At 62.0% G+C, this 26,279-nt stretch overlaps 1 protein-coding gene across 2 annotated transcripts in view; it reads left to right on the top strand.

Annotated features, from left to right (window-relative positions):
• The window catches only part of GRM4 (glutamate metabotropic receptor 4), a 98,759-nt gene that overhangs the window by 16,176 nt on the left and 56,304 nt on the right, over positions 1 to 26,279 (top strand). The window lies entirely within an intron of this gene.

Below are 26,279 nucleotides of genomic sequence, written 5' to 3'. Positions count from 1 at the left end.
CCTGTGTGCCCTCCCTGTGTGCCCTCCCTGTGTGCCCTCCCTGTGTGCCCTCTGTGTGCCCTCCCTGTGTGCCCTTCCTGTGTGCCCTCCCTGTGTGCCCTCCCTGTGTGCCCTTCCTGTGTGTCCTCCCTGTGTGCCCTCCCTGTGTGCCCTCTGTGTGCCCTCTGTGTGTCCTCCCTGTGTGTCCTCCCTGTGTGCCCTCTGTGTGCCCTCTGTGTGTCCTCCCTGTGTGTCCTCCCTGTGTGCCCTCTGTGTGCCCTCTGTGTGTCCTCCCTGTGTGTCCTCTGTGTGTCCTCCCTGTGTGTCCTCCCTGTGTGCCCTCCCTGTGTGCCCTCCCTGTGTGCCCTCTGTGTGCCTTCCCTGTGTGCCCTCCCTGTGTGCCCTCTGTGTGTCCTCCCTGTGTGCCCTCTGTGTGCCCTCCCTGTGTGCCCTCTGTGTGCCCTCTGTGTGTCCTCCCTGTGTGTCCTCTGTGTGTCCTCCCTGTGTGTCCTCCCTGTGTGCCCTCCCTGTGTGCCCTCCCTGTGTGCCCTCCCTGTGTGCCCTCTGTGTGCCCTCTGTGTGTCCTCCCTGTGTGTCCTCCCTGTGTGCCCTCTGTGTGCCCTCTGTGTGTCCTCCCTGTGTGTCCTCCCTGTGTGCCCTCCCTGTGTGCCCTCTGTGTGCCCTCCCTGTGTGTCCTCCCTGTGTGCCCTCCCTGTGTGCCCTCTGTGTGCCCTCTGTGTGCCCTCCCTGTGTGCCCTCCCTGTGTGCCCTTCCTGTGTGTCCTCCCTGTGTGCCCTCTGTGTGCCCTCCCTGTGTGCCCTCTGTGTGCCCTCTGTGTGCCCTCCCTGTGTGTCCTCCCTGTGTGCCCTCCCTGTGTGCCCTCCCTGTGTGCCCTTCCTGTGTGCCCTCTGTGTGCCCTCCCTGTGTGCCCTCCCTGTGTGCCCTCCCTGTGTGCCCTCCCTGTGTGCCCTCTGTGTGCCCTCTGTGTGCCCTCCCTGTGTGCCCTCCCTGTGTGCCCTCCCTGTGTGCCCTCTGTGTGTCCTCCCTGTGTGCCCTCCCTGTGTGCCCTCTGTGTGTCCTCCCTGTGTGCCCTCTGTGTGTCCTCCCTGTGTGCCCTCCCTGTGTGCCCTCTGTGTGTCCTCCCTGTGTGCCCTCCCTGTGTGCCCTCCCTGTGTGCCCTCTGTGTGTCCTCCCTGTGTGCCCTTCCTGTGTGCCCTCCCTGTGTGCCCTCCCTGTGTGCCCTTCCTGTATGCCCTCTGTGTGTCCTCCCTGTGTGCCCTTCCTGTGTGTCCTCCCTGTGTGCCCTCCCTGTGTGCCCTCTGTGTGCCCTCCCTGTGTGCCCTCCCTGTGTGCCCTCTGTGTGTCCTCCCTGTGTGCCCTTCCTGTGTGTCCTCCCTGTGTGCCCTCCCTGTGTGCCCTCTGTGTGCCCTCCCTGTGTGCCCTCCCTGTGTGCCCTTCCTGTGTGTCCTCCCTGTCTGCCCTCCCTGTGTGCCCTCCCTGTGTGCCCTCTGTGTGCCCTCCCTGTGTGCCCTCCCTGTGTGCCCTCTGTGTGTCCTCCCTGTGTGCCCTCCCTGTGTGTCCTCCCTGTGTGCCCTCCCTGTGTGCCCTCCCTGTGTGCCCTCCCTGTATGCCCTCTGTGTGTCCTCCCTGTGTGCCCTCCCTGTGTGTCCTCCCTGTGTGCCCTCTGTGTGCCCTCCCTGTGTGCCCTCCCTGTGTGCCCTCCCTTTGTGCCCTCCCTGTGTGCCCTCCCTGTGTGTCCTCCCTGTGTGCCCTCCCTGTGTGCCCTCCCTGTGTGCCCTCCCTGTATGCCCTCTGTGTGTCCTCCCTGTGTGCCCTCCCTGTGTGTCCTCCCTGTGTGCCCTCTGTGTGCCCTCCCTGTGTGCCCTCCCTGTGTGCCCTCCCTGTGTGCCCTCCCTGTGTGCCCTCCCTGTGTGCCCTCCCTGTGTGCCCTCCCTGTATGCCCTCTGTGTGTCCTCCCTGTGTGCCCTCCCTGTGTGTCCTCCCTGTGTGCCCTCTGTGTGCCCTCCCTGTGTGCCCTCCCTGTGTGCCCTCCCTGTGTGCCCTCCCTGTATGCCCTCTGTGTGCCCTCCCTGTGTGCCCTCTGTGTGCCCTCCCTGTGTGCCCTCCCTGTGTGCCCTCCCTGTGTGCCCTCTGTGTGCCCTCCCTGTGTGCCCTCCCTGTGTGCCCTCCCTGTATGCCCTCTGTGTGCCCTCCCTGTGTGCCCTCTGTGTGCCCTCCCTGTGTGCCCTCCCTGTGTGTCCTCCCTGTGTGCCCTCTGTGTGTCCTCCCTGTGTGCCCTCCCTGTGTGCCCTCTGTGTGTCCTCCCTGTGTGCCCTCCCTGTGTGCCCTCCCTGTGTGCCCTCTGTGTGTCCTCCCTGTGTGCCCTTCCTGTGTGCCCTCCCTGTGTGCCCTCCCTGTGTGCCCTCCCTGTGTGCCCTCCCTGTATGCCCTCTGTGTGTCCTCCCTGTGTGCCCTCCCTGTGTGTCCTCCCTGTGTGCCCTCTGTGTGCCCTCCCTGTGTGCCCTCCCTGTGTGCCCTCCCTGTGTGCCCTCCCTGTATGCCCTCTGTGTGCCCTCCCTGTGTGCCCTCTGTGTGCCCTCCCTGTGTGCCCTCCCTGTGTGCCCTCCCTGTGTGCCCTCTGTGTGCCCTCCCTGTGTGCCCTCCCTGTGTGCCCTCCCTGTATGCCCTCTGTGTGCCCTCCCTGTGTGCCCTCTGTGTGCCCTCCCTGTGTGCCCTCCCTGTGTGTCCTCCCTGTGTGCCCTCTGTGTGTCCTCCCTGTGTGCCCTCCCTGTGTGCCCTCTGTGTGTCCTCCCTGTGTGCCCTCCCTGTGTGCCCTCCCTGTGTGCCCTCTGTGTGTCCTCCCTGTGTGCCCTTCCTGTGTGCCCTCCCTGTGTGCCCTCCCTGTGTGCCCTTCCTGTATGCCCTCTGTGTGTCCTCCCTGTGTGCCCTTCCTGTGTGTCCTCCCTGTGTGCCCTCCCTGTGTGCCCTCTGTGTGCCCTCCCTGTGTGCCCTCCCTGTGTGCCCTCTGTGTGTCCTCCCTGTGTGCCCTTCCTGTGTGTCCTCCCTGTGTGCCCTCCCTGTGTGCCCTCTGTGTGCCCTCCCTGTGTGCCCTCCCTGTGTGCCCTCTGTGTGTCCTCCCTGTGTGCCCTCCCTGTGTGCCCTCTGTGTGTCCTCCCTGTGTGCCCTCCCTGTGTGCCCTCCCTGTATGCCCTCTGTGTGCCCTCCCTGTGTGCCCTCTGTGTGCCCTCCCTGTGTGTCCTCCCTGTGTGCCCTCCCTGTGTGCCCTCTGTGTGCCCTCCCTGTGTGCCCTCCCTGTGTGCCCTCTGTGTGCCCTCTGTGTGCCCTCCCTGTGTGCCCTCTGTGTGCCCTCCCTGTGTGCCCTCCCTGTGTGCCCTCCCTGTGTGCCCTCTGTGTGCCCTCCCTGTGTGCCCTCCATGTGTGCCCTCCCTGTATGCCCTCTGTGTGTCCTCCCTGTGTGCCCTCCCTGTGTGTCCTCCCTGTGTGCCCTCCCTGTGTGCCCTCCCTGTGTGCCCTCTGTGTGCCCTCTGTGTGCCCTCCCTGTGTGCCCTCTGTGTGCCCTCCCTGTGTGCCCTCCCTGTGTGCCCTCCCTGTGTGCCCTCCCTGTGTGCCCTCTGTGTGCCCTCCCTGTGTGTCCTCCCTGTGTGCCCTCCCTGTGTGCCCTCCCTGTGTGCCCTCCCTGTGTGTCCTCCCTGTGTGCCCTCCCTGTGTGCCCTCCCTGTGTGCCCTCTGTGTGCCCTCCCTGTGTGCCCTCCCTGTGTGCCCTCCCTGTGTGCCCTCCCTGTGTGCCCTCTGTGTGCCCTCCCTGTGTGTCCTCCCTGTGTGCCCTCCCTGTGTGCCCTCCCTGTGTGTCCTCCCTGTGTGCCCTCCCTGTGTGCCCTCCCTGTGTGCCCTCTGTGTGCCCTCCCTGTGTGCCCTCCCTGTATGCCCTCTGTGTGTCCTCCCTGTGTGTCCTCCCTGTGTGCCCTCCCTGTGTGCCCTCCCTGTGTGCCCTCCCTGTGTGCCCTCCCTGTGTGCCCTCTGTGTGTCCTCCCTGTGTGCCCTCCCTGTGTGCCCTCCCTGTGTGCCCTCCCTGTGGGGTAGGTTCCCGCAGAGTGCTGGGCAGAGGGCCTTGTGTTCGTAATGTTGTGCTCTCCTACCAGAGGGGTGAGAGCTGGACAGGTAGTGCCCCGTGGTGGGGCGGCCCTGTGGCCGGTCCTGGATGCGGCCTCGTGTAGGGTCAGGGGGTGGGGCTGCGCTGGACTCAGGGCCCGGCCCTCAGCTTAGGAGCTGCCCAGCGCGAGTGCACTTTCCTCACCGAGGGTCTCTGTGTGGCGGGGTCAGGAGGCCCTCCCTGCTTCCAGGAGCTGCTGCCACCACCCACACATGCCCCCCCTCCCCCCACACATGCCCCTCCCCCCCACACATGCCCACTCCCCCCCACACATGCCCCCTCCCCCTACACATGCCCCCTCCCCCACACATGCCCCTCCCCCCTACACATGCCCCTCCACCCCACACCTGCCCCCTCCTCCCCCCACACATGCCCCCCTCCCCCTACACATGCCCCCTCCACCCCACACCTGCCCCCTCCTCCCCCCACACATGCCCCCTCCACCCCACACATGCCTCCCCTCCCCCTACACATGCCCCCTCCACCCCACACCTGCCCCCTCCTCCCCCCACACATGCCCCCTCCCCCCACACATGCCCCCTCCCCCCACACATGCCCCTCCCCCCTTACATGCCCTTCCCCCCTACAATGTCCCCTTCCCCCCACATGTCCCTCCACCCCACACATGCCCCTCCCTCCACATGCCCCTTCCCCCCACACATGCCCCCTCCCCTACACATGCCCCCTCCCCCCAACATGCCCCCTCCACCCCACACATGCCCCCTCCCCCCAACATGCCCCCTCCACCCCACACATGCCCCCTCCCCCTACACATGCCCCCTCCCCCCAACATGCCCCCTCCACCCCACACATGCCCCCTCCCCCCACACATGCCCCCTCCCCCCAACATGCCCCCTCCACCCCACACATGCCCCCTCCCCCTACACATGCCCCCTCCCCCCAACATGCCCCCTCCACCCCACACATGCCCCCTCCCCCCACACATGCCCCCTCCCCCCAACATGCCCCCTCCACCCCACACATGCCCCCTCCCCCCAACATGCCCCCTTCCCCCACACATGCCCCTCCCCCCTACACATGCCCTTCCACCCCACACATGCCCCCTCCCCCCACACATGCCCCCTCCACCCCCACATGCCCCCTCCCCCCTACACATGCCCTTGCACCCCACACATGCCCCCTCCCCCACACATGCTCCTCCCCCCCACATGCCCCGGGAAGATGCTGAGAGCTGGCGGGGTGGGGACAGTCACTGGCCGGCTGGGCTGTCTGTCTGCTGTCCCCCCACCCCATCATGTGGTGTGACTAATCCTAGCAAAAGCGCTGTCAGGCCCATACTCCGCTTCCTTCGGAGCCCACCCTGCCTCATCCCCTTCACAGACGAGCCTCTGCGAGCAGGTGACTCATCGGGTCCTCTGCTGGGAGTGCCCTCCCTTCTTTGCCAACCAGCCTGGGGACCCGGCAAAGTCACTTAGTCCGTCTGCCCCTCAGTTTCCATCTGCGGAATGCATCCAGGCCACATTTTACTGGGCACTTTTTTTTTTTTTAATATACTTTATTGATTTTTTACAGAGAGGAAGGGAGAGAGATAGAGAGTTAGAAACATCGATGAGAGAGAAACATCGATCAGCTGCCTCCTGCACATCTCCTACTGGGGATGTGCCCGCAACCCAGGTACATGCCCTTGACCGGAATCGAACCTGGGACCTTTCAGTCCACAAGCCGACGCTCCATCCACTGAGCCAAACCGGTTTCGGCGTGGACACTTTTTGAGGGTAGCGAGGAAGGAGCTTTCCCACTTCCTCCTGGAGAGCCTTAAAACTCTTCTTCCGGGGGGGCTTGAAACTGCTTTTTTGTTTTCCACATAAAACATGCTCTTAAGTATCAGGGAATCTACTGCCTCATTCCTCCTACCTGAAGGTGCACCGTGAGGTGAGAGAGATGAGAGCATGTCACCTGGAGCATTGCACATATTTATTTTGTATAATTCATCAACTTCCTTTGAAAAAGGCATGGCTCCTCCCCTTACTGAAACCCTACCCATTCTTCCCTGTTCTTCAAGTCCAGCTTCAGACCTCCTCCTCCTCCTGGACCCTCCCTGCCCATACCAGCCCTCACCTCCTCTCGCTCCCTCTCCTCACGGTCAGTGCTGGCCGCTGAGCTCTCGCCTCTGGGCTCCCCATTCAGAGAGGGAGAAGGAGACGGAGGGCGAGAAACAGAGAGGGGGGGGGAGGGGAGAGGGAGATCCTGAGGTTACAGACTGTGTTACCCATTTCTTTTGTGGGCCCCACAGAACCCAGAGGGATGAGTCGAAGTGTTTTTAGCAGAGAGGTGTCCATGTGAAAACATCTCTGTTCCTGGAGAAATCAGGCGCAGAACCTGCTGGAATGAGCCAGCAGGTACTTCTTCAGCGCGGGCCATTTCCCTGTTCCGTGAGCGGGTTTCGCTCCAGCTCGCGCGGTGTCTGCCTCAGAGCCCGGGTCCCAGACGCCCAGCCAGTGCCCACAGCTCTTGCTGCGGGAGCTGGGGGTGGTGTGCAGGTGGTTTGCAGGCTCCAGCCAGGCGGGTCCTCCCTCCGCCCCCGGAGCAGGGACAGCAGCCTCGGGTCCCTGTGGGTGGTGTGGCCCGCTGGCCCGACTCCGCCTGCTGGCCCCTCTTCTGCGTAATTTACGAAGTTGACATCCCAACATCTACGTGGTTCTAGCCGGTGTTTGTCCCCCAGCGTACAGTTGGGAGCGTGTCCCCATACCCTCGATGAGTCTTGGGAACATGGTGTGTAATGGGTGTGTATCCCCCATGGGGGCGCTGCCACCTGTGATGTGCCAGGCTCGCTGGTGGCTGCCCCTGGGCCGGCCGTGTCGCATTTCCCGTGGGCTCTCTCTCCAGGAGGTGTGACAAAGGGCTGGGCGGGTGTGGAAGCAGCAGGCAGCAGGGCCCTACTTGCTTGGGGCGTTATCCTGAGAGAGGCGGTGCTCTCTCCCGGGGACAGCGGGCGGAAGGTGGACGCGGCAGGTGGAGTGTGGGAGGCAGGACCAGGTGTCCGCGGTGATGCGGGCCCGGGGAGACGTGCTGAGCTGGACAGCAGGCTGGGGGCAGGGGTGTGGCTGCCCTCTATTCCCGCTCAGGATGAAAGCCCCGGACACTGCCCTGTGGCGGCTGAGGGAGGGGGGTAGGGGGCCCGGCAGGTGACCTCCCTGGTGCCATCGCTGTGGACAGGTGGGACATGAGGCAGGAGGGGCCTGGGGAAGGAGGCAGAGGCCCCGGGGCGCCCAGGGTGGCATCGCCTTGGCTGCCATCTCGCCCACCTCCAGCCCTCGGCTGCCCATCGGCCCCTCCCTCCAGCCCCGGTCACTCCTGCTGCAGGTCCCCTGGGCCACTCTCTCCGCCCCTCCATGTCCAGCCGGCCAGCCTCTGCTTCCGGTGTTCCCTCAGCCCTGAGGAGTGCTCTGTCCACCGTTGCTTTACATTGTTAAAAAATTGAAGTATAACATCCACACAGTGAAGTGTTCGAGTTTCAGGTGTACGACTTGAGAGCCTTTATGGATGCGTGTACCCGTGTGAGCGTCAGGATGGCGAGCGTTTCAGTGCCTGGCGTGCCGGGAGCCCCTCCCCGGCAGGCCCCCTCCCTCCTAGGCCCCACCCTCCCAGGCCCCTCCCTCCCAGGCCCCCTCCAGGCCCCCTCCCTCCCAGGCCCCCTCCCTCCCAGGCCAGCCCAGAGCCAGACGCCTAAGAGCATAGAGCAGCTCTGCCTGGCTTTGAGCTTCAGATAAGCAGCATCGAGTGGCAGCCTGTTGTGTCTCCTTCCTTCCCTTGCCCGGTCTGGGGTTCTCCCCGGTGGGGGGTCTGTCGGAGATCTGCTCCTGTTCACTGCTCTGTAGTATTCGATTGTGTGATTGTTTGCACAGTTCTCGGTCATTTATCCCTTCTGCTGCTGGGCAACAGGGCTGAGTCCACTGTTTGGTTATTATGCATAAAGCTACTCTGAATGCGTGTGTGTCTGCCTTTCGTGGACATAAACACCCATTTCCCATGGTTCTGCCGCTCACAGGCTGCGGGCGCGATGAGCTTTAGGTGGACTGCCCCACAGCCGCCCAGAGGTCTTACCTCTTCTCACCTCGATTTTTGCTTTGAAGTTCTACCTGTGCTGCCAGGCCCATCTTGAATGCCCCCTCCGTCGTCCTGGTGCGTACGCACTGGTCGCTCGGGCGTTACCTGCGAGGCAAAGCTACCGTGTCCCTTCACTGCCCGGTCTCCTGGCCGGCAGCACAGCGGGTGCTCAGACCAGTGGTTGAGTTTATGCGCCTGGCACTGGGTCAGGACTTTCACGTAGGTTATCCAGAGCCAGTCACCGGCTAGGAACGCAGCGTCACTGGCCCCTTCTGCAGGCGAGGAAACAGGCTCGCCCGGCCGGCGGCAGAGGCCCGCAGCGCTGCCTGCGGAGGCCGGTGCGTCACAGCTCCCGGCGCCATGTGTTCGGAATTTCTTGCTCTTTTCCAGCTCGCCCACTTTGATTTCACTTGGCCTCATATCCTAGTCCGGGGGTTGTTGCATTACATCTCATGGGTGACCTAGTTAGCTTGTGACCCAGCCAGCTCTGGAAAGATCTGTCAGCTTGCTTCATGCCGAGTCTGTGCCCCAGAATTGGGGACTTCCAGGTTGGGGTGGGGATAGGAAGGCCGCAGAAACCCCCTCGTATATAATTAAAGCCTCCTCTGGCAGGGCCAGCGTCTGTACCTCATTTGCACTCTTTCAAAGTTCCCTTCCGTTTATTGTGACAGTCGTGGAGGTCACAGCCTGGCTGTCATCATTTGCATTTTCCGAGTGACAAGATTGGAGTCCCGGGATGGGATGTGCGGGAGTTTGTCACGAAGCCTGGCGAAGAGCTGGGGCGAGAGCCTTGAGCTCCTGCCCTCCAGCCGCCCGCTGTGACGCGTTTCCGGCCGGAGCTGGGTGAGGACTGGAGTCGGGCTCAAACCCGGCGAGGCTTGTCCCAGGGCCGCTTTGGGAAGCTGGAAAGGCTCCTGTAGGGCATCGATTTATAAATGGCCTTTTAGAGCCCTGAAAGCTTTGCCGGGTGTCTCAGGGGCAGCCTCTGGGATAAGTTAACCTCAGGCCCCAGAGGAGCCTGAGGCCTGGGCCGCTGTCCACAGTCCTGAAACAGGCCTCACTGTTGGGAGGCAGGGGAGGGGCAGCAGGGTTGGGTGGCTAGTGAGGGGTGGGGGGAGGAGGAGGAGGGAGGGGAAGAGGGGGCCACTTACGGCTCCCCAGGAGGTGCGCTCCTGCCAGTCTGGGTGGCAGCTGGGCATGTTGCGGGCAGACAGTGTGGGTGCCTTGATATTTTTCTGAAGCCTGGAGACACGGTTGCTCTGTCTCCTGTGCTAACAACGTACTGAATAAATAATTCAGTGGTGGCTGTGCTGCGCCTGCTGTCCTCCCCGGGGGGGGGGGGGCACACGTGTGCTCACACATGCAAGCTTCTGGGTGGGCCAGAGCTACTGTGAGGGCTGCGGCTGGACCAGAGGCAGGCAGTGCCTCGCCGTTTTAACAGGGCCCTGGCCGCCTCTGCCCGGTGAATCAGTGTCCTCCCGGCAACCCCTGAGGAGAGGTTAGTGGCACGTGGGGCCAGCGTCTCCTGTGTGCTGTGATTAAGTGGCACTTAAAGGTCCGTTCGTCCTCAGACCAGCCTGAATGCCAGCAGCCAGGAGGGAAGGCCCCTCCTAATGGGCACCCTCCCTGGGCTGTGTCTGAACTGGTTGCATTTGATTCAGTAAACCTGGAGCTCCAAGTCTGTGCAAGATACCAGGCAGGTGTGGTGGTTAAACCCGGGTCCTTCCTGGACGGGGAGGTGTGGCACGCGTGTGATTTGCCACCGGTTAATTTAGGGTCGGGCGCTGGGGGTCAGGGGGGGAGGTCAGTTCTGAAGGATGCAGGGTGGCTGCCTGGAGGAGGTGTCGGTGTCCTGCAGGCAGATGGGAGCCATGACAGCGCTAGGTGGGCAGGGCATGCATGGGCTGGAACTGAAGGCATGTCTGGTTTGGAGGCAACAGGGCGTGTGGCACGGAGGAGGTTGGTTTGGGAGTAAGTGGCGACGCGGCTGGGGTGGGTTGGGGGGCTTAGGCCAGGAGTGTGGACTTGATCCTGCAGGACAGTGTCCTGGTCAGATTTGGGGTTAGAAATATCCCTTTGGGTGTGGAGTGGAGGTTTGGTTGCAGGCCGAGGCCTGAGGCTGAGAGCGATTAGGGGGCAGATGGAAAACTTGAGACTGGAAATGATGGTGGCCCAAATGATGGCCTTAAGCGTTCTGTCACTCACTCACTCACTCACTCACTCATTCATTCATTCACTCTCTAGTCAAATAGTGAATCAGATGTTGGACTAGGTTAGGAATGCAATGAACAAGAACACAGTCCTGCCCACAGGGAGCTGACTTCCGAGGGGGAGAGCGACCGGGACTAAGATACGCAGTAATTCAAGTGCTGGTGCCTGCCGTGGAGGAAGAGTGCCCAGGGTCAGGGGTTTTGAGGAGGACAGAGGAGGGAACGGCTCCTTTCAGCAGGCGGTCAAGGAAGGGACCTGTGAATAGACCCGGCAGGTAAGGAAGGGAGCCAGGCGTCTGCATGGTGGAGGGCCCAGCAAGTGCAAAGGCCCCGGGGCAGGAATACTCTTGGCCCATCTGAGGAGCAGCCGGATACTGCTCAGAGGGAAGGGTGGCAGGGCTGGACCGCGGCAATCCCAGGGCTCAGAGCAGCTTGACCGTGCACTCCAGGTGCAGTGGGCAGCCTTTGGAGGGTTTTAAGCAGAGTGACATTACCAGATTTATGGTTTAAATCAGAGGTGGGAACCTTTTTTCTGCCGAGGGCCATTTGTATGTTTATATCATCATTCACAGGCCATACAGATTTATCAACTTAAAAATTAGCCTGCTGTATTTGGTCAAAAATTTAATTAACTCACTCCTAATGCCTTGACAGGACCAGACCAAATGATTTCATGGGCCTTACATGGCCCCCGGGGCAGACGTTCCCCACCTCTGGCTGCCCATGGAGACTGAATTTGTAGTTTTGTCAGTGGCTCCTGTGGGCATTGTGGAGTTTTTGTAATAACCCTCCCCTCCCCTCCCTCTTCTCCTCCCCCCCTTTCCTTCTTCCCTCCCCTCCTATCCTCCTGGAGGCAGTCAACTCGCAGCCCTCTCCACCGTGGCCCCTGAAGAGGCTTCCAGGGGCAGCTCTGCGGGCTCTGTCTTTCTCCACCCCCTACCCTGCAGCCCTGGTCCCCTTGGGCTGGGACCCGCAGCCATTGCTAGGCGGACCTCGGGCAGGGCCCTCTCTGAGCCCCGTTGTCCTCACCCTTGCGGTGAGCACCCTGACAATGTCTCCCTTCCCGGGTTGGCGTGTGGTTTCAATGGGAGAATGCATGTAACAGCTGCAAATGGAAGGCAATTAGTGTAACTTTCAAAGCCAGGGGGAAGGCCAAAGGATGGAGGTGTCCCTGGGAGTGGTGACTTGGAACCTGGACCAGAAGGTGGCCCCGGATGCAACAGAAATGCCGTAAAAAGCTGCAGGGAAGAGAAGTTTGAGGACCCAGATGCCCAACAAACTGCCGGAGGGCATGGGCACATGCTCGGCCTGCGGGTGGTGCAGCGAGGGGGGTGCTGAGCCCTGGGCTGAGAGCCTGAGCCTGGGTCGTCCCGGCGCCCCTGCAGCCCTCCCACCAGGATGGGGCCAGCATAGTGTTCCACTGGACCCGCTGTGGCACCCAGATGTCCTCAGGAGGGGGTGCTCCCACTCCCCACTCCCCCCTCAGCCTCCTCCCCTCCCAGAAGCTGGTGAGTAAGGCCCAACCACAGGAACCTCCTCCCTGTCCCGCCTCAGGAGGGTGGTTGCGGTAACTGTGCTTCATATTTTTGGCAGAGAGCTGGCAGTGAGACCCACGCTGGGAGCTGGGAGAGCGCTAATTGAGGGGTTCCCTCTGGGGAAACCCCTGTGATTGGCGTCCAGGAATCCTGGTCCTCTGGGCGCAGCTTACAGAGCTGTAGGCAGGGAGATGCCGCCTCCTCTGGGTGGGAGGGACAGAAAGAAAAGGCCTGTTTAACTTAATTCCGTGGTTTTTTTGCTTGTTGGATAAATAACCTTCATTAGGATGGGAGGAGGGGGATGGACAGGGAGAAGTTTGATTAATTTTGAGCTGGTTTCTCGTTTGTTAATTTTCTCCCAGCTCAGCAGGATTATTAAAACAAATTACAGACAGTGCTTTCTCCTCCCTGGCCTGGAGGGGGCGTGGCTCGTAGGGAGTGATCCTGCCCCCTTTCCACTACAGTTATTTAGGTGAAACTTGGGGTGTTGGGGGAGGCCTCCCCACCTCAGGGTCTCCAGGCAAGACCCCTGTTTCTTGCTAGGGGGTCTCTGCAGCCTCATGGAAGATCTGACAACTAGGAAACACAGCAAGGGGGTGCTGGCAGGAACCCTCCCCCCAGCAGTGCCAAATGCCTGGGTGGGCTGGTGCCTGGGGTGAGGGGCAGGCCTGCCCACGGCAGCCCCTACCTGTGGTGTCCAAGGGAACAGGACAGCAGGTGAGCAAGTGAGCTGGCTCAGAGCCTGTGGGCTGCCCCAAGCTTGCGCCCGAGCCCCTGCCCGGCTGCCAACTGTTAATGGGGGTGAGCAGGCCGCACTCTCACTTTGGGCAGTTTAGAGTTCCAGCTGCTTGATGGACAGCTGGGCAGAGTGGTGACATCCGGGAGGTTATGGACACTCTTTCGCATTGTGGATGCTGCCCCGGCAGTGCTGGCTGTACCGGGGAGTATCGTGTGTGTGTGTGTGTGTGTGTGTGTGTGTACCTGCAGGCAGGTGTGCTCATCATGTGTATGCTCGAGTGCCCAGGGATGTGTGTAGGCCTCAGGGAGTGCCTCCTGGGTGCACCCGATGAGCTGGTGCTCCTGCATGCGGGGGTGGGCAAGTATGCGTGTGCACGTGTGTACCTGAGTGTGCCCTCCTGCCTCAGAGCATGCTGTGTCCTAGTGTATGTGTGACTCAGATGCACTTCTCTCTGTGTGCTTCTGTGTGTGCGTGTACCTGGGGGCACGTGGAGTGGGTGTGTGAGCACTGCAGTGCGGGTGTGGGTGAGCCTTCTCGGGCCCTTCCTGCGGCTCCCCCACGTGTGCAGGTCCTTCGGTTTGGGTGCACGGACTGGGCCTGCCTGTCCCTGGCACAGCTGGGTCCCGCCGTGTCTCCTCCTCCCTGGCCCTGCTGCCGCCAGCCGGTACATGGCGCACGAGGCTGAGTTATCTGGAGCTGTCACCTGGCCTGGGCAGCCTGAGGGTGACCGTGGGGAGGCCTGACTCTGCTTTGCTCCTTGCAGCTCGTGGGGCTCAGGATGCCCCTGGAGACAGGCCCAGACCATCCAGGTGTGGCCTCCATCCCCAGGCCTGAGCTGCCTGGCAGGAGCCTGGACAGGGGAGGGGCCCCATCGTGACCTCTGGTGCCTAGGCGTGGGGCAGACCTTGTCTCCTGTGACTCACAGGCTGTCGGGCTGCCAGTCCTGCAGGGCACAGCCCAGAGAGACATTGTATGAAGTCGGGGTGAAGGGCCCTGGGTAAGGACCCCAGAAGTGGGTGGGGCTGCCTCACATGTGCTGTTCAGTGACAGCCTCTCTGAGAAGGTGACACGTGCTCAGGGACGTGAATGACATGAAAGAACATGCAGAATAGGCAGCAGGCAGGCCACAGGTCACCTGCAGAGGCTGAGGGAGACCAGGCTTGGTGCTCAGGGACTGCTGGGGCAGGCGTGGCCCTCGGGAGGGGGTGAGCGGAGGTCAGGGAGGTGGCAGGCTCACTTGGGCTGGGATTTTCTTCGAGATGGGGAGGATTTGGGGTGGGGAGCGCAGTGCTCAGATTTGCATTTTAGGTGATGGTCCTGCCTCAGCGTGTGCACTGTCCTGTGTGTGCAAACGTGTACATGTGCAGACCTGGGCCCCCGAGTGCAGGAGACAGGCCAGGGGCCGAGGGGCTGCAGATGGGGTGTCACTGTAGAAGGGAGCCTTGGGGGCCTCCAGCTGAGGGCGCAGGCTGGGTCTGTGGCTCCAGAGGACAGACCTAGAAGCGTGTAAGCGGCAGGGAGGCGGATTTCAGCTCGGAGTTCCGAAGAGCCCGCGGCGCTGGAGCGGGACAGGCCAAGGCCCGGAGTGGAGAGGTGCCCATCACCGGAGGAAGGCAAGCACAGGCCACAGCCCCTGTCGGGGCCGCCGTGGGGGGCAGTCCGCCCTCCTCACCTAGGCTCTGTTTAAAGGCCCCTTTTTCCAGGGAACGTGGTGGGTCTGAGCAGAGACTCACTTAGATGCCAGTGATGGGGGCTTGGACCCTGAAGCAGCCGTGGGGAGGTGCTTGGGGGCCCGGGGCCAAGCTTCGGGCTCCTCGGAATTTATCCTGCAGGTACCCACTGCCTGCTGGCACACATGGAGGACCCGGCTGTGCTGGTGCACTGGGTGCCAGGGCCCCTCTCCCGCTCTGCTCCCAGAGGCTGCCCAGTGGACCTGCTGAGGCCTGGAGTGACTGGGGCCCAGCTTTGTTAACCCTCTGGCTTTTATGGAGGCTCTGGGGTAGGAGCCTGAGGGGTAGGACAGGGTGGGACAGGGTGGGAGGGGCCCAGACCCTCCTGGCTTCCCTCTTAGCCAGTGTCAGCTTAGATCACCAGTTGCTGGAAACCAGACGCACTGGGCTGGGCCGGGAGAGCCTGTGGGCGTCTCCTGCCGGCCCCCGGGGGACCAGGTGTCCTGGCAGCTGGGCCGGGAGAGCCTGTGGGCATCTCCTGCCGGTCCCCTGGGGACCAGGTGTCCTGGCAGCCGTTTCCGGACTGGCAGGGAGGCCAGCAGCAGGGAGGGGTCTCTGCTTCGGGCATCGGTGGTCCAGGCTCAGTCAGCAACTGAGCCACTGAGCATGGATGACTTCTCTCTACGCCCTCCCTGTAAAGCGGGGCTAATCGTGTGCACTGTGAAGGCGTTAGGAGTAAATGGGGCGAGGAGGTGGTGGAAAGCACCATCACAGATCGTCCCGGAGCAGGCCTGAGAGGCGGGCCACAGGCCACGCTCCTGGGAGTGACCTGGGACGGACCAATGGAGAAGGGGGAGCTGCTCAGGCGCCTGGTGAGCAGGGTACCTCGGGGGTGGCCAGGGCCCACCCCACTGGGGCTGCTGGGGACCGTGTAGGGCAGGTCTCAATGCTGGGCAGCACCGCCCTGTCCCCCACCATGTCCAGCACCCGGCACGCTGTGGGCAGGTGGAAGGTGGTCGCTGAACTGAATCAACATTTGGAGGTTTCTGGCGAAGGTGGAGAGAAGCAGGAGGGTCTGGGGAGACCCACCCCAACCCCTAGCTGCCCGCCTTCAGGAGGAGCAGGGCCTTCCTGGCCAGAGGCCCGGTTTGTGGCTGAGACCGTGGCACGCAGCTCCCACGGACTGGAGGCCTCTGATCTGACCCCACAGGGAGGCGCCGAGCGCGCTGGCAGGCAGGGCCCAGCTGCGAGGGCCCACATCCCGTGGGCCCCTTCCCAGGCGCAGATCTCTGGGCAAGTGATTTACTTCTCTGGACCCCAGTTCCTTCACCTGTAAAACAGGCCAAGTGCTAGCACCTGTGTGTGGCCGCTGTGTGAGGACTAAGTACGTGAATGCACAGGCGGTGCTGAGCACGGAGTGGGTGCTCAGGAAAGGAAAGCTGTTATAGTGTCGCTGTTATGACCATTCGGTGAGACACTTGGGGTGTGGCAGGAAGAGGGCCGTGACCCTCATTTCAGGCCCTCGCAGCCCCGACCTCTGCCCAGCACCCCCCAGAGGCGGTGACTGTGCACATCCAGTGAGTCCAGCCCTCCCTGAACTGCGCCCGGGTGCCCACCACGGTGCTGGAGCAGTGAGTGCAGCGCTGGTAGTACGTTCTCAGTGAGTGGGGGAGGGGGGGGGGAGAGGCCCCTGTCATCGCGGCCTTGCCCGGGGCCAGAAGCCCTCATTTTGCAGTTGGAGATGGGGCTCCCGTGGCCAACGTCCCCCAGAGGGAACGCTGGGGAGGAATGCCGCCCGAGGGCATGAGCTGTGACCCCTTCCTGAGGCTGCTGGCGAGCCGGGTGGGAGCAAGGGGCCGCCGTGCGTGAGGAGGCAGTGGGGCCGCCAGGAATCAGAAGCCCATGGAGGGTGGGGACGTCCTGTGGGCTGGGTGCTCCGCAGCCGGCTCAGCCCCAGGCGCCACCGGAGGCAGTGCTGGTCAGTGGCGTGCGCAGGGGAGAGGTGGCCTCCAGAAGCAGCTGGCCACCAGCCCACCCTGTGGTCTTGGCTGAATCGCCGATCCATTTCTCAGCTTCTGCTCTGGACCAGGCCAGTGGTGTCCACACTCTTTAGAAGCAGATGTTTTCCCAACAGAATATTGTAGAGGAGCTCACGAGAATCAGGTAAAAGCAGACTCTACTCTGGCTCACCCCTTCATTCATCATTCACATCCATTTTGCAGAGCCTGCAAGCTACTGTCCTGAGTCCCGGGCTATCGCAGTGAGCAAAGCAGACGTAAAACCGAGTCCCCGTGGGCCTGACCTTCTAGAGGGGAGCGGAGCGGCAGGAGGACACGTGAAGGAGCTGTTCAGTGTTGTAGGTGCTGATAAGCAGGAACAGCCAGCGCCAGGCCCTGCGGCGGGTCCTGCCTGGTGCGTTGGGAGGAACGGCACGGGGGCCGGAGTGGCTGGAGCAGAGCAGCCGGGGAAGGGAGAGGGATGTGAGGTCAGGAGGCTAAGGGGGCGGAGGGGGAGGGCCTAGTGAGCATGGGAGACCTTGGCTTTCACTCTGGCTGAGACGGAAGCCTCTTGGAGAGAGGAGGGACAGGATCTAAGTGGGCTTTGGTGGGTCCTCGGTGCCGGTGGGAATGGGCTGTGCCTGTGTGTGGGGGCGGGAGGTAAGTGTGGGAGGCGGGGACCAGTGAGACGGCTGCTGTGACATCTGGGACAGAGACGCTGGTGCCAGGGCGGTAGCAGCGGAGGAGGAGCCGTGGTTGGGTTCTGGATGTTTTCAAGGAAGAGCCAACAGTATTTGCTGCTAAGTCAGACTTGGGGCCTGAGGGAGAGGAGTCAGGGCTGTGTCCAGCGTTGGTCTGGCTGGAAAGGACTTGGGCAGGATCTGGGGGTCGGGCTCAGCTCTGGGCCTTTGCAGTTTGACCTGCCCATTCCATGGCCATGGGTGGGGCCTGGGCTTCAGGGGCGTGTCGTCAGGCTGCCGGTGCCCTGGGAGCAGTGGTGAGAGGCGAGGCGCTGGAGGACTGAGCCCCCATCCTGCTCTTTCAGGGAAAGGAGGCAGGACCAGCGAGGAGGCTGAGGAGGGGCTGCCCGAGGGGAAGGAGGGCCCTGGGAGAGGAGAGCCAGGCCGCATGGTCAGTGCTGGGGGTCGGGGGGTGGTCAAGTGTGTGGAGCCTGGCTGGAGGGCTTTGGGCCGGGAGCCCCCAAACCACAGCCTGCATTCCGGCCTGAGGGTCGCCTGGCCTTGCCTGCTTGGCTGCACCTTCCTTCTGAGCTGGGTTCGGCTCCGTCCCCCCAGGGCTCAGGCCCCTTCCCAGCGGAAGCCCCAGGGCTCCAGTGGGGCCTGCCTCCTGCCAGCCCGGCTGCCCGGCTGTGGTATAAATTACCCGGGTGACGCTGATGTGACTTTTAATGGCTCGTGTTCAATAATGTTAATACATCCCATTATATTACTATAGGGCCATCTATTACACACAGCGCAGCACATTAACTGAACTTGGGACAGCACCAGGCAGGCACTGTGGTTAATGTCCTCGCAGCCTGGCCACGCCTCCATCGCTGGCGCTGGGCTGCTGGACGCGGGTGTAATTACAGACACCCCAGGGCGCCCCACTCACTGAGGTTGTCCCAGCTCTCCCGGGCCTCCTGCAGCCTGTGGGCAGGTCGCTGGTTTTGCGGAAGAGGCTTTCGGATGTCACACCCACATAGTGAAGGCCCCTCTTTCCGTCCTTACCTTGTGAGTCCAGTGGGGCAGGGTCATTAGCCCCCATTGAACAGATGTGGAAACTGAGGCTGAGTGGGGAAGCCGCCTGCTCAAGGGACGGGGAAAGGCCCGGCAAGGACTCTGGACTCCCGATCCCGGCTGCCTCCAGGTGCGGGGTGGTGTGGGCAAAGGGCCGGAGGCAGGACTGAATGAGGAGAGCCAGTCAGGTGGCCAGAGGGGTGAGCTCTCGGGGGCTGGAGTCAGCCAACCCTGGATCCAAGCCCCTCTTTGCCACTTGCTGTGTGAGTTTGTTTCTGTATTTTCTTGGACCTCAGTTTACTCATTTGAAAAATGAAGGTAATAGTGTTCACTGCATGGTGTTATTGTGTGAAGATTAAATGAGATAACCCCTGTGAAGTGCCCATGAAACGCTAGCTACTGGTTAGTGGTGTTATTACCACAAACACCTGAACAGCCTCATGCCTGCTGCCCCCCCCCCCCCCCCGTCCCAGCTATCCAGGTGCCTGGCCCTGGCCCCTCTGGTACATGTCCTGAGGCCCTGCCCAGCAGCACCTTCAGCTTGGCCCCTGGGACTGCAGCCACCTGCGGGTGTCGGATCCCTGGCCCACGGGAGCCTGTGGCATGGAAAAGCCCAGCTTTGCCGTCAGATGGGCCTGGAAGCCACTTCTGGTCCCAATGCTCGTGATGGGGCGTGTGCCTCAGCTTTCTGAGCCCCGTCTTCTCCCGTCTAAACGGCTCAGGTTCCCTGCCCCAGGGCTGAGGGCTGACAGCAGGAGCGTCCGCGTCGCTAACTGCGCACCTGGATGCTGACAGAGCACAGGATGGTTTGCTGTCCCCTTTCCAAGCCCCTTTGGCATCCAGTCTCCCTGTGAGCCCCTCAGGGAGGTTGGCAGAGCCCAGATGCTCACCACCTGTGCCCACTCAACAGATGAGGTGACGCAGGCTCACAGGAGAGGTGACTTGCCCTGGTCACAGAGCCGGGCAGGGGGGTGGCAGCCTGCCTCTCACCTCCGGCACGTGGGCAGGAGAAAGAGAGAGAGCAGGCCTCTCCTCTTCCAGCAAAACTCACAGACCAGCCTGTCTTTGGGAGCCCTGCCAGGTGCTTCCAAAGAAAGGGGGGCACAGTGCTATGGCCCCTGGGGCCCCCCAGGGCTCTGCCCTCCTCCCCAGGCCTCTGAGCGCTTCCATCCCTGGCCTCCCCCACATGTATCACTCTGACAAGGTTACGGAGTCAGCATGTAAAACCTGCAAAAGTGAGTGTAATTTATTGATCTACATTTCGCTTATGAAATAGGACAAGTGCTGATTTGAGGATCTCGCTTGCTCTCAGCCGTGCGCTGCCCACACCCCGCCTGCTCTCCTGGCCTCTGATGGGCGGTAAATCCTCCCAGCGCATCAGCACCTCCTCCGAGCGCGGGCCACCGGGCTCTCCGTGCGCCCTCTGTTCTCCTCCGGCCTCCACGCCGTATCTGCCGGCCTCCCTTTCCTTCCTGACTCCTAAGAAAACATAATGCTTAAAAGGGTGAGACAAGGAACCGAATGAAGTGCTTCCTGGGGAGATATTTGTTCAAAGGCCTGTTGCCTGCATCTGTCTGGTTCTCTCCCGGAAAACATAATTCAGAACAGGCCTGGAAATTAATCCAGGTGTCTGCTTGCTCTCCTGATAAGTGGCTGGTCAGCCCCTGGAGCAGGGTGGACAGAGTCGGGCGTGGGACGGTCCCCCAACGCTTGGCTTCTGGGTGTTGCTGTGAAACCAGGCAGACAGCTGCAGGCCCAGGAGGTGAGCGAGGGAGGAAAGAGACCTGAGAGCATCGCCCGTGTGCCAGGCACTGCGTGGACTGGCTCACCTACCGCAGAGCAAGCCTTCGGCGTGCCCGGGCGAAGCGTCAGACCACGTGAGAGCCGGAGCGTGGCCACTGGCAGCTCTGTGACCTCACGAGGCCCCGCGGCTCTGAGCCTGTTTCCTCGCCCGTCTGAGGTGTTCACTGCGGGACTTGTCCTCAAGCTGGATGCCTGGAACGAAGGAAGTGGCCCCTTCCTTCATGGAGTACCCGCCCTGTGCCAGGTGCTGTGCCAGGTGTCCGAGGACACAGTGGGGACAAAATGTCCTTGGATTTACGGAGCTGATGTTTTAGGGGGAGGTGGATAACAGATGAAATAAGTACGTAAATATAGAAAGTGACCATTGTAATGGGGGAAATCTAAACAGGCATGTGGGGATGGGCACAGGGCACGGTGAGGGGGAAGGCCTCCCTGAGGTGACACTGAGCAGCCTTGGGGGGAAGGAAGTGGGGGAGTGAGCCACATGCATACCTGGGGGTAGCCTTCAGGCACTGGGACTGGCTGGTGCAAAGGTCCTGGGGCAGAGTGCCTGGCATGTTCCTTGTACAGCAAGGAGGCTGGTGTGGCTGGGGCGAGGAGAGCCAGGCCACGGTGGGAGTGGTCAGAGATAAGGTCAGAGGTCATATACGTGAAAATGCTTTGGTAAAATACCAAGTGTTGCTGATAATTTTGGCAGCTTGCCCTACACTGAGCTGTAAAGGGCATTTTATTAGCACCTGGCAGGGCTCCCAAAGAAAGGCTGGTATGTGCTCTCTCTCCTTCTCCTGCCCACCTGAGCGCCCCAGTCCTTCTGGCTGCATGATGATACGAACTTCCCCAAGCCATTTCCCCATTATGATGCCGGGAGGAGAAAGGCCAGTTGAGACTGTGGGGCCAGCGGTGGGGTGGGGGTGATGGCAGTGGGCCTGGCGAGGGCCCTGACCTGGCCAGTGGGGCATGGTGACTGCGGAGGTGCCCACACATTCTGGCGGTGCCGGCGGCCTTAGGGAGAGAAGTCAGGGGCCACGAGCCCACGCTCTGGCAGCCTTGGGTGGGGTTGGTGATCCTAATTAAAAGCTTGGGTCCAAAAGGCTTGATGATAGAGTTTCTAATTAAATCATTTCATCTCGTCTGGGAGACAGAGGTTTGCGTCTGATCCTTTGTGTTGGAGGCAGATGGGCCCCTTCAGCCCCTAGTGTGGCAGCCAGGAGTGGAGGAGGGGTTTGAGCATGAGAGGAAGTGGGGCTGGCTGAGAACAGGCCTGGAAATTAATCCACGTGTCTGCTTGCTCTCCTGATAAGTGGCTGGGCAGCCCCCGGAGCAGGGTGGTCAGAGTCGGGCGAGGGACGGTCCCCCTAACGCTTGGCTTCTGGGTGTTGCTATGAGACCAGGCAGACAGCTGCAGTCCCGGGGGGACTTTCCCTGGGAACCCTGCCCCACAGGACATGTGGGCGGCCCTCCTTGTCACTGCCGCCCTCACCCTTAGATTCTGCGTGTGTGTGTGTGTGTGTGTGTGCGCGTGTGCACACGTGTGTGTGGCCCATGTGTGTAAGGGGAGGCTGAGGTTTTACATGACAGTCAGTAGCATGGGCTCTGGGCTAGTTCCTCTGGGTTCAATTCCTGGCTCAGCCAGCCACTCACTAGCTGTGTGAACTCGGACAAGTTACTTAACCTCTCTGTACCTCAGCTTTGGGAGCATGGAGAGCATAAGATGGGAGTGTTAAGGCATATGAAGCCACTTGGGACCGTTGTTGGCACATAACACTCAGTAAATGCCAGTTCCCACGATGCTGATTGCATGTGTGTCTGTTGGCACATAACACTCAGTAAATGCGAGTTCCCACAATGCTGATTGCATGTGTGTGTGTCTGTTTGGGTGAATTTAATTCATTCCAGCTCATACCGGCCTGTGAGGAGTGTGAGCCTGACACAGCCAGGCTCGTGGGCGGAGATAAATGGGAGTCCCTCCCGGCTCTCCGGGAGCGAGAGCATTGTGCCCCCTGTGTGTTTCAGCGTCGGCGAGGGGCTGCCGCAGGAGCAAACCACCCCCAGGTCTGCGGCTTAAAATACGTGCACGCAGTACCGCCACCTTACGCGTCTCCAGGCTGGCTGGGTGCCCTGCCCGTCTCCTCAGGGACTGAGGGTGGCTGGTCCCGGCAGCAGAGGGAGCATGGGCCCCGTGGGACGCACAGCTGCAGGGAAGTGCTCTGGCCTCGACGTGATAGTCTTTCCTGTTCCCAGCTCATTGGCCGGAACAGGCCACACGGTCCCAGGAACCTCAGGGCCAGGCAGTGGACCGTGACCATGTGCCAGGAAGGCAGGGGCTGGAAATGGCTCCGGACCAGCACCATCATGTCTTGTGCACATCCATTCATTACTGAGTGTCTCTCTCACTAGTGACAGCTTGCTGACAGCCAGCATCAGCCTGTGTGTTTACCCCCGGGCCGGAGACTGTGCGAGGCGCCTAGCGGGCGCTCAGGAAACCATTGTTGAGGAGTGACTGCGTGAATGAATCAACAGAGTGTCTGAGGCGTGTGGGTGGCGGGGACCCTGTGGGAGGCGGAGGCTGGTGGCTGTGGGAGCAGCTGTGGCCAAGGGACCTCATGAGCCTGTGTGCAAATTGTATTGTCTTTTAAGAGCCTTGTCGCCTCAGAGACTCTCATGCCCACTTCTCAGTTACAGTGAGGACAACGGGGCCTGTGTGATGGGCAGAGGAGGCCGGGGCCACCCAGTCCCCAGGCCTGGGGAGGGGCAGAGCTGGGAGGCTGAGCGCCCTGGGGTGGGAAGACCAGCAGGTTCAGCTCTGGGCAGAAGGCCCAGTCAGGGCTTGTCCGGGTGGCCGGCTGGGCAGACAATCGATGGCACTGGGGCATCGGTCTGCCGGCCCAGGGCCAGGCCTGGGTGACCGGATGCTCGGGCTGGGAGTCACAGCCAGTCTGTGTCCACAGAGCAGGGTAACGAGGTCTGACTAATGAGAACGCCTGACCCGCATGCCATCAGGGGAGGGCTGGCAGCCCCCAGTGGCTCAGTGAGTGTGGGGAAGGCCCTTAGTGTGTGGCCCTGAGGAGGCTGTGGGGAGGTGGCAGGCAGTTCTGTCTGGGCCTGTCCTTGTCCTTTCACAGGCCCCCCGGCCCCCAGCCCAGTGCCCTGCCCGGGGCCTCCGCTGCCCAAGCTTGGGAAGTCCCTTCTCTGTTCTTAGTAATTGTGGGGGCGCCCAGGGGTGTGGGTGTGTGGCTGGGGTCACTCTTGTCTTCTGCTCCTGATGCTGTCACCCCGGGCCTGGTCAGGGCTGTCTCTCCTTGGCATCGGGCAGTGGGACTCTCGCCAGCTGCCCTGCGAGGCCCCAGGAGTTCCTGGTGCCCCACACCCAGCGCTTCAGCCGGGAGGACCTCCTTTTCCCGCCCCGCCCTCCCCAGGCTAGTCTCTAAGGTGGGTTGTTTATGTCCGTGCGTCCGGCCGAGCGTCCATGCTGAGCGTCCGGCTGAGCGTCCATGCCGGCACCAGCAGGCAGGAGGTGCTCCTGCTCCATGGGGTGTGCCGCGCCGACTGTGCGGGTTCTCAGTGGGACACCCCTCCCCGCGGGCAGCACCTCTTGCTCCTCAGGGCAGTGTCTGTGCAGCGGAGGCCCGTCTGGCTCAGGGGTGAGGGGTTTTGGTGGGGACCGTGCAGGCCGGGCCTGTGGAAGCTGGCCTCTGGCCGGCTCTCCAACCCACACATCCCTGCCCGCGTAGCTATCACGCACCTGGAAGCCTGGCTGCCTTTCATCTGAAGAAAAGTGATGCTGAGAGCCCGGTGCTCGAGGCCTTCGGCAGCTGGGATTGGGAGGGCCTGGAACAGGCAGCTGGCTCCAGGTCTGCCCGCCCCGTGCATGGTCCCTGCTCCCTGGCTGAGGGGATGAGGTAGGCAGGTAGGCTCCAAAGTCTGCATGGGCCCTGGCCTGGGCTGGGCTAGGGGCAGAGGTGGCTGCAGGACCCCAGCCTCATTCTGTTGCCTGGCCTGGCTTGTGGGCAGAGCAGAGGGAGCAGGGTCAGCTGGGAGGGTGAGCAGTGCCTGAGGCCTGGACTCAGATGGTGAACAGGGAGGCGGAGTAGCTCCCTGTGCCTTGCTGCAGGTATCTCCGGGCTCTGATACTCAGGACATTTTCATCTCTCAGAGCCTCATTTTCCTCATCTGTAAAATGGGCACAAGGGCCCCAGCCTTGCCTCCCTCCCAGTAATAATCTCTAGCGTTTGCTGAGGGCCCTGTGTTTTAAGCACTTTGCGAGCACTCACTAATGCGGTCTTCTCTATCGTTGCTATGACTACTTTAGAGGGGGGAACTGAGGCCTGGAGAGGCCTCTCGCCTGCCTAAGGTCTCGCAGGAGGGCAAAGCGGGTGGCACAGCCCGGGCAGGCTGGCTCCAGAGTGCGCTGGGAGCTTCCGTGTGCCCTGGGAGCTTCCGTGCGTGCCAGCATTGGGAAGGGGACGGAGGAGGTGCTTCTAAATGCTGAAGCTCACAGCAGGAGGGTGGGGTTTCTGTCAGGTGGCCCTGGGGCAGCTGCGGTGGTGGACATCCACCCACTTGGCTTGGGGTGTCGGCCTCGTGCAGGTCAGGGTAGGGTTCACTCCTACCTTTTCGGAAAAGCCTTGAACAAAGCACCGGCCGTAGGAGACTGAGCCCTCAGAGGGCCAAGACGCCCCCTCTCCTCTCGGGGCGGTGTGGGCTGCTGTCAGCCTGGGAGCCAGTGGTCCCGGGCCTGCATGTGTGCCGGCAGGCCCACCAGAGCGGGTGTGTGTGGCTGCAGGTTAGCACGGCAGCCTGAGAACAGGCAGGCTCCAAACACACGCATGCACACGGGTCTTTTCAGCTAAGTGCTCTCCCAGGCAGAGATGCTGCTGGCACAGGCGGGAGAGCGGCCCACGTGCTCACGAAGATTCACAGGTGCTTGTGTTCTAAGGGCTATGTTTGCATGATTCCACATGCAAAAGGCACAGAGGGTATAAGGTGAAAGGTCCCTGCCCAACCCTGCCCCAGCCATGATTCCTTCCCCAGAGACGCCTTCACCGTTTCGTTGCAGATCTGTGTGTTTATAGCCGGGTATGCACGGCCCCTCACGCAATGGGGGCGCCAGGGCTGCAGCCTGCTCCTCTGTCGCTGTTGTCTCGACCCCGTGTCTCAGAGAGCGGCCCAGAGCAGTGCCTGGAAAGCGGCCTGTTCTTTTTCGCAGCTGCATAGTATTCCTTGTACGGCCATAGCTTCTTCCACCAGGTTGTTTCCAAGTGTTGCTGTACAGAGGGTGCTGCAGTGAATGAGCACAGGACTGCACCGAGAGGGGCTCAGTTCCCAGAAAACCCAGAACGATCATTGGTTCCCTCCCCTGGGCCTCCCCAAGCCTCCCAGGGCCTGGGTCCCTTCCCACGAGTGAGCTCAGTGGGGCCCTGCTGGGGACATCGCCGGGGCCGAGCTGGCCGTGCCCTTTTCCTCAGTGGAAGGTGCGTCTGACTCTCCTTGGGGATGGGGACAGCAGAGGCACAGGCTAGGGGGGCAACCGCTTGTCCTGGGGGCGTCCCCAAGCCTCTCGCCCAGACATTTCCTACCCTCAGTTGCCGCAGGGAAGAAAGCTCTGGCCACGAGTGTTTGTGGCCAAGACTGACTTAGTGATTCCTTAAGCGGATACATCTTAGGTTTGACATCAGCCCAGATCACTATGCCCACCCCTTCACCCTGTCACCCTGGACAGCTGAGGGCAGGGCAGAGGGCACAGGAACAGTGCGTTTGGTGTGCACGGAGGTGGGCATGGAGAGCGTGGAGCACTGAGCACCCCTGCGGAGCCCGGGCAGTGCGCCTGTGTGGAGGGCACTGGGGCCGTGAGTGCGGGCCGGGAGGAGGGGAGGCGCAGGAGGTCCACAGGGCCCCTTCCACATGTTTTGAAGGTGGTGGATGTCAACCACAGGAGGCAGGGCAGCTTAAGGGCTCTGCATCTCACCTTCGCCTGGGGGTGGGGAGGCGGGGGGCTGTCGGCCAGGAAGGTGCTCTAAGGCAGCGGTAAGTGGGAGCTGGGGCAGCAGGCCTCGAGTCTGTGGGGCGGTGGGCCCCTGCCTCTCTGGGCCCTGAGTCCCAGACTATGAGAGAGGGATTTCTCAAAGGCCCCACCCATTCTGGCCTCCTGGGATTCCATCCATGGGAGGGTAGGGCGGGGCAGGGGGAGCTGGAGCCTGGGGACAGGGTCTGCTGGGTGGTGACCCAGGGGCTCCCTAGGGAAAGGAGATGGACGGACCCTCAGGGTCCCCTCTTACTACCATCCCCCACCCCATCCCCAGGCCACACCATCCCACACACCTGGGGATTTTCCCCAGCTGGGATCTTCCAACTCTTTATGTAAATCAAGG

The sequence above is a fragment of the Myotis nattereri genome, assembly GCF_964212035.1.
Source record: "Myotis nattereri genome assembly, chromosome: 6".
NCBI classification, from domain to species: domain Eukaryota; kingdom Metazoa; phylum Chordata; class Mammalia; order Chiroptera; family Vespertilionidae; genus Myotis; species Myotis nattereri.
Note: the sequence above shows the minus strand (reverse complement) of the source record. Positions and strands in the feature narration are given on the sequence as shown.